This window comes from Mus caroli, chromosome 13 (genome assembly GCF_900094665.2).
Source record: "Mus caroli chromosome 13, CAROLI_EIJ_v1.1, whole genome shotgun sequence".
In the NCBI taxonomy this organism is placed as follows: domain Eukaryota; kingdom Metazoa; phylum Chordata; class Mammalia; order Rodentia; family Muridae; genus Mus; species Mus caroli.
This window is the reverse complement of record NC_034582.1, coordinates 72,898,605-72,906,852: the sequence shown is the minus strand read 5'-3', so window position 1 is coordinate 72,906,852 and position 8,248 is coordinate 72,898,605. Positions and strand designations below refer to the sequence as shown.

The 8,248-nt window shown below is 38.4% G+C and overlaps 1 pseudogene; it reads left to right on the top strand.

The window, feature by feature from the left end:
• The first annotated feature begins 1,021 nt into the window (after window positions 1–1,021).
• On the top strand, window positions 1,022–1,910 carry LOC110308689 (annotated as a pseudogene).
• The last annotated feature ends 6,338 nt before the right edge of the window (window positions 1,911–8,248 follow it).

The following is an 8,248-nucleotide window of genomic DNA, read 5'->3' as shown; positions in this document are numbered from 1 at the left end:
CTTATACATGAATAAATCTTAGAAAGTGAGGACATTTGTGAAGCAGTGGACCATGCCACCAGACAGAAGAACTGGTAAGGTGGTAGCAAAAGTTCAGAACCCCAAACTATAAATAAGAATGGCAGTTCACTAGTTCCCAATCAGATTCCTGTCCTGGAGCATGTGACCATGACACTTCACTAAAAGACCATGACAACTGGTCACATAGCATAGAAATCCAGAGTTCTATCCATGGTAATAATGGGGGGGGGTGTCTAGATGGGCCCTGAGGGTTTAGCCAATAAGCATCCCTTCCTGCAAAATGTATTTAATCACTTTTCTACCATGACAAGCCATGACAGTCTCCTTCCTTGGGGACCACCATGGGGGAGGCCTTCGTCATATAGAGCTGCACCTAAGTGTCCTGCAGAAGGCCTCTTCACACTTCTCCACACTCCTGGTACCCACTCTGAGATAATATCCACAGGACAAATGGGATTCAGTGGATTATTATTAATATTATTATTATTATTATTATCATTTTAAAAGAGGACATGAAGTTGGATTAGAGAAGTGGAAGGTAGGTCTGGAAGGAATTACAGGAGGAATACAGAATAAACATGATCAAAATGCATTGTACTAAATTCTCAAAGACTTAATAAAAATATTTTAAGTAGTGAGTTATACATTAAATTATAGCCTTGGGGGATATCATAACACAGAACAATCTGACCAGTTTGTCTGTATTTGCAATTCCAAAAGTTTCTTGCAATCTTCAAGGCTAGATATATCTGCAATGTAGATCATCTAAATTTACTTCTTCTTTATTTAAAAGCCTTAGTTAGAAAAATATTTTTCGGCTCTCTGCTCCTCCTTGTTCCAGAGACAGACACATCTTCTTGTGCAGTGCCAGCCTTGTCCTGAAGACAAAATGGTGAAGGTCAGTATAAACAGATTTGGCCATATTGGGTGCCTGGTTACCAGGGCTGCCATTTGCTCTCCACCCGGCAAAGTGGAGATTGTTGCCATCAACGACCCCTTCATTGACCTCAACTACATGGTCTACATGTTCCAGTATGACTTCACCCATGACAAATTCAACCGCACAGTCAAGGCCGAGAATATGAAGATTGTCATCAGCGGGAAGCCCATCACCATCTTCCAGGAGCGAGATCCCACTAACATCAAATAGGGTGATGCTAGTGCTGAGTATGTCGTGGAGTCTACTGGTGTCTTCACCACCATGGAGAAGGCTGGGGCCCACTTGAAGGGTGGGGCCAAAAGAATCATCATTTCTGCCCCTTCGGCTGATGCCCCCATGTTTGTGATGGATGTGAACCATGAGAAACATGACAACTCCCTCAAGATTGTCTGCATCCTGCACTACCAACTGCTTAGGCTGCCGGCCAAGGTCATCCATGACAACTTTGGCATCATGGAAGGGCTCATGACCGGTCCATATCACCACTGCCTCTCAGAAGATTGTGGATGGTCCCTCTGGAAAGCTGTGGCATGATGGCCATGGGGCTGCCCAGAACATCATCCCTGAATCCACTGGTGCAGTGAATGCCTTGGACAAGGTCATCCCAGAGTTGAACGGGAAGCTCACTGGCCTGGCCTTCCGTGTTCCTACCCCCAATGTATCCATTGTGGATCTGACATGCTACCTGGAAAAACCTTCCAAGCACGATGACATCAAGAAGGAGGTAAAGGAGGCATCTGAGGGCCCACTGATGGGCATTCTGGGCTACACTGAGGATCAGGTTGTCTCCTGCGACTTCATCAGCAACTCCCAATCTTCCATCTTTGACGCTGGGGCTGGCATTACTCTTAATGACAACTTTGTAAAGCTCATTTCCTGGTATTACAATGAATACGGCTACAGCAACAGGATGGTGGACCTCAGGGCCTACATGGTCTCTAAGGATTAAGAAACCTTGGACCACCCACACCAGCAAGGACACTGAAAGAAGAGAGCCCCTCAGTTGCTGAGAGGTCCCTATCTCAAATTTTCCCCCAACACTGAGCATCTCCCTCACAATTTCCATCCCAGACCCCCATAATTATAGGAGGGGCCTAGTGAACCCTCTCTACTCTCTTGAATATCATCAATAAAATTTGACACACACACACACCCAAAAAAGAAAAGAAAACAATTTTTCAATGCTACAAAATAGCAATACCAGACCATTCATCAACCTGAAACAATAAACATTTGGAATATATGGCCATGTGACTATATGACCAAATAGTCATCTTTTGGCATTTTTACTAGATTTGATATTACTTCTTTTGTATACTATACAGATAACAGAAAAACATAAGTAAAAACCAATCAAGTGTGGAAAATGTGCTATTACTCTTACTACTTTATTAAACTTCTCGTATACACCTCAGACTTTATAAAAAGGCAAGCTCAGGACCTCCACATGTTCAGGTGGAGGCAAAACCAGTCAGAAAAACAGGTGCCTCACTATCCACCTCCAGGCCTACGGAAAGTACTAGAAGGAAAACTCCAACCTAAGGAGGTTAACTATACCCATGACATCATAGGCAATAAATAATTCATACAAGCAAAACCAAAGAGAAACACACACACACACTACACCACCACCAACAACAACAACCAGGAATCAACAATCATTGGTCACTGATATCTCTCAATATCAATAGTATCAATTCCCCAATAAAAAAAGACACAGACTAATAGAATGGATTTAAAAAGAAAAAAGAATCCATATCTACTGCATCCAAGAAACACATCTTAACATCAAGGATAGAGCTTACTTCAGGGTAAAAGGTTGGAAAAAGATAATTCATGCAAATGGAACTAAGAAACAAGCTGGAGTAGCCATTTTAATAATAGCAAAATAAACTTCAAACTAAATTTAATTAGAAGGGATGAGAAAAGACACTTAGACTCATCAAAGAAAAACCCACCAATGTGGTATTTCAATTATTAACAACTATGATCCAAACACAAGGGCACCCACATTACAAAAGCATGAATGACACATCAAACCCCATACTTTAATACTGGAAGACTTTAATACCCCACTCTCACCAATGGACAGGCCATCCGGTCAAAAACAAAACAAAGAAATAATAGAGTTAACAGAACATTTCACCCAAACACAAGATATTATATCTTCTTATCAGCACCTCACAGAACATTCTCAAAATTTGATTACACACTAGGTTACTAGGTCTTAACCATTACGAGAACATTGAAATAACACCCTGGGTTCTATCAGATCACCACAGATTAAAGCTGAACTTCAATAACAACAGAAAAAACAGAAACATGTGCTGTCACCTGAGGTTTTGACCTTAGCCATTCTGATTGGTGTAAAGTGGAATTTCAGGGTCATTTTGATTTGCATTTCCCTGATCACTAAGGACTTTAAGCATTTCTTTAAGTTCTGCTCAGCCATTTGAGATTACTCTGTTGTGAATTCTCTGTTTAGTTCTATACCCCATTTTTGATTTGTTTGTTTGGTTTTGGGGTGGTTAACTTTTTGAGTTCTTTATATATTTTGGATACTAGCCTTTTTTATCAGATGTGGAGTTAGTGAAGATTTTTCCCAATATGTAAATTGCCAATTTGTCCTATTGACTATGTCCCATAACAGAAAACGTGGTTCATTTACACAATGGAATACTACTCAGCTATTAAGAACGAGGATATCCTGAGTTTTGCAGGCAAAGGATGGAACTAGAAAATATCATCCTGAGTGAGGTAACTCAGACCCAAAAGGGCATGCATGGTATGTACTCACTAATAAGTGAATATTAGACCATAAAAGTACAGAATACCCAGGATACAATCCACAATACATGAAAAGGTTAACAAGCTGAAGAGCCCAAGTGAGGATGCCTCAATCCCACTTGGGAGAGAGAAGAAAGAAATCACAGGAGTGGGGAGGGAGGGTCCTTGGTGGGAAAGGACACAGGTAAGGGAAGAGGGGAACACAATCAGGTATTGGGTGGGGGGAACAGGACTGAAGTCCTATGGACCAGCAGAAAGAAGGAAAACAGGAAACCTCAGGAGGTATGAGGTGGTTGTGGGGAGGACCCTCTAGAATGTACCAGAGACCTGGGAAGTGAGACAATCTCAGCACTCAAAGGGAGTTCTTACCTTAGATGAAATGCCCTACAGTGGGGAGAGGAAACTTGTAGAGCCCTTCTCCAGTAGAAAGACAGGGCATCAAGTGAGGGATGGGATTGCCATCCCACAGTCAAAAACTCTGACCCATAATTGTTTGTGTCTAAAAGAACTGTAGGGACAAAAATGGAGAAGAGCCTGACAAATAAGGAGGTCCAGTGATAAGCCCAAAGAGGGATCAAGCTCATGGGAAGGCCCCAAGGCCTGACACTATGTCTGAGGCTATGGAGCACTCACAAAAAGGGTCTATCAGGACTGCCATCCAAAAGACTCAAAAAGCAGCTGAAAGAGTCAGATGCAGATATTTACACCCAACCAGTGGACAGAAGCTGCTGTATCCTGTGGTTGAATTAAGGAAAATCTTGAAGAAGCTGAAGAAGAGGGCGATCTTGTAGGAGGACCAGCAGTCACAACTAACCTGGAACCCCAAGATCTCTCAAGCACTGGGCCACCAACCAAGCAGCATACACCAACTGATATGTGCCCAACACATATACAGCAGAGGACTGCCAGATTTGGACTCAGTCAGAGAAGATGCACCTAACTCTCAAGAGACTGGAGGTCCCAGGGAGTAGGGATGTCTGGTGGGGTGAGGGGTTGGGGGAACATCCTCCTGGAAATGGTGGGAAGACATATGGGATGTGGAACAGCCAGAGGGTGGACCGGGGGAGAAAATCTGGACTGGAAAAAAGGATTAATTTTTTTTAATTAAATGAAAAAAAAAATGAAAACAAAAACAAAACACAGAAAACCTACAAACTCTTAGAAATCTAACAACTTCCTAATGAATAACTTTGGGGTCAAGGCAGAAATATTGAAATTAAAGTCTTTCTAGAATTTAATGAAAATGAATGTAGGACATATCCAAACTTATGGCACACATTGAATGAAAGCAGTGCTAAGAGGAAAATTCATAGCACTATGTGCCTTCATAATAAAGAAATTAGAGATATCTTATATTAGCAATTTAACAGCACAGCTGAAAGCTCTCTAACAAAAAGAAACAAAGGATGGTAAGAAATAATTAAGATGAGGACTGAAATCAATAAAATAGAAACAAAAAGAACAATACAAAGAATCAATAAAACAAGTGAATTCTTTGAGAAAATCAACATGACAGGCAAATCCTTCTCCAAACTAACTAAAAGATAGAGAGGGAATATCTAAATTAACAAAATCAGAAACTTAAAAGAGGGGCATAACAGACACTGCGGAAATTCAAAGAATCATTAGGTCATACTTCAAAAACCTGTACTCCTCAAAATTGAAAAATCTAAACTAAATGGACAATTTTCTTGATAGATACCACTTACCAAAGTTAAATAAAGACCAGATAATTTAAATAGACCTGCAACCCCTAAGGAAATAGAAACAATCATTAAAATTCTCCCAACCAAAAAAGCCCAAGGCCAGATTGAGTACAGATTTCTACCAGACTTTCAAAAAAGATATAACACCAATATTCCTCAAATTATTCCACAAAATAGAAACAGAAGGAAGACTGCCAGACTTATTCTATGAGGCAACCATCACCTGATATCCAAATCACACAAAGACTCAACAAAGACAGAATTACAGACCAGTTTCCCTCATGAGCATTGATGTGGAAATACTCGATAAAAGGCTTGCAAAATGAATCCAAAACACATCAAAAAGATCATCCACCTTGATCAAATAGGCTTCATCCCAAAATATACAGGGACAGTTCTACATAAAAATATTCTAGCAATAAAGAAGCAAGCCCAAGCATTTTTACAGAGCTGTGGTTTTTTCAGTTTTGCTATTTTGAATACAGCAAAGTAAACACAAGTTAAGAAAATCTGTTTCCAGAGGTCTACTGACATCAAAGACTATTGTTTTGAATAAACAATAAGCACCTACTAGAGCCATGTGCTAATACCAAATATCAGAAAATTACAATGAGAAGTACTCAATGGGAACAATGTTTTAATGATAAATAGCCATAAGTATTTGTTACCAAAAGTGAATAAAAGACAAGTTTGCATATCCAAAATTCTAGATTAGTGTTTCGGCTTGAAATTTCAGGGAATAATTTTGATAGAATAGTAAGAAAGACAGTGGGTAGATTTCAATGACTTCAAGTACATTATTCTGTAGCATGTTAAGGCCCATTAAAAACTTCTAAACAAAAATGTTCATTTTCTCTTTTCTAAGCTTTTAAGTCCGAAATTGATGACTTCTTCATGATTATCATGCACATCCTGAACTTTTTAATATCTAAGCTAAGTAAAACCCAAAATACATCTGGTCAAAACTTATTTTAAGCCATTTCTAAAATTTTACACACAAGCATATTTCAAACACAATTTATCCCACATGTTTCTAATTTATTTGCACTTTTGTCATCAAACGTTTGTTCAACAAAATTTATTTACATATTGTCCAACATGCCTTCCAATGCTTGCTTTCATATGTGACACTATGAAACACTCTAACTTTAAATTACAAGAGTTAGCTCTGAAACCTTCTACCTGAAAATTACAAATTTGGTTCATGTGGAGCTTACATTTGACAAAACACTTCCATATTCTCTCTCACATTTTCTTTAACATTCTCTTTACTCTGTGCCCCCACATATAATTACTTATAGATTAAGTGATATGAATCACCATTATGGGGCAGTAATGCCGAAGTTGTTTGTGTAGAGACCATTGTCTTAAGTATTTTAAGAGGTATTGTTGGTAAAAGTGTCATTGATAAATAAGTGAAAAACGTTGGAGGCCACAGGGAGTTTAGAGGTCTGGTGGGGTAGGGGATGGTGGTTGGGGACAGGGTAGGGAGAAAATATGGGATGTAGAACAGTCAAAACAGACTGGGAGGGGGATAAAATCTGGAGTGTAAAAAAAAGAGAGAGATTAAATAAAATTAAAAAAACTAGAAGCTTTCTTTACTGTAAAACTTCTCTTTCTCTTATATGCATAATGGATATTAGGAAATAAATACAGAAATAGCATTTCTCAAACTCATCTGACAATGGGACCCTTTTTTAACAGACCTTTTGTAGGATATTAATACTCTATTTTAAAAACACTTGAAAATCTTCTCTGTCAGATTTGAGACAGTTGCAATGATGTGCTTATTACTGTCTGCCCAACTCTGTCACTCCAGTGAGACTACTTAGTTAATGTTTGCAAGAGCAAAGACCAGATTCTTGAAATGTACACGTAAGAATTACTAATAACTACTCCAACAAAGTAACCTGAGTTTTGACTAGTGTAATAATGATAGATGAGCAACAATATGAAGGGGGATGAATTTAGTTCTCAATAATTTTCAAAGGGAATGATTTTAGTGAAAACTACCATCTACTCAATTTTTAGTGTGTTAAATAAATATAACCCACTAAATATATGGGCAGTTCTTGATTATACTACAATATAATTCTGAATTGGCATCTCTCACTGAACATTTTTTTTCAGAACCATCCCTATAAACATATGGTATATTCTGAGCAAACACAGAGTAATTTAAGTAATATTTGTTTAATCAAGACATAATTTTAACATTGTTAAATATCATTAAGGGCAGTAGGCTCTCCTGATCTGCCTGAGCCTTCTAAAGGAAAGGTTTCATTGATATGTTTATATAACTGAAAGATAATTCCACTGTGACCCAAATCACATAATACAATCCAAAGACCTTAGCAAATTAATTTAGAATTAGCTCATGTTTATACAATGCATGCCATCTCTTGTCTTCAATTATAAAGAAAATTAAGAACAGTCTCTATTAAGAAACACACTCTTTAAACCAGTAAAATGCACTGTGGCATGGCATATAATGCAATTTAGCTAAAAATCATAGATATTCTTAGCACAAGACAAAGATGTGAAAGTTACTCTTAACAATTATTATTAAATATCTTAAAATGTTTTCAAAAGCATTCACTTCCACTGTGAAAGTTTAACTGCCATGATAATTGTGTCTCTAATTTAAAAAAAAAAGTGGAAAAAATGCATGAAATAAGAGTTCAGGACAGGATCTTAAGACTTCTGGTGAGGGGAGCACAGCTTCTGCTCCAATCCAATTGCGCGGGACCTGAGACTGCATTAGTTAGGGAAGCAGAAACCGGCCTGAGTAGGA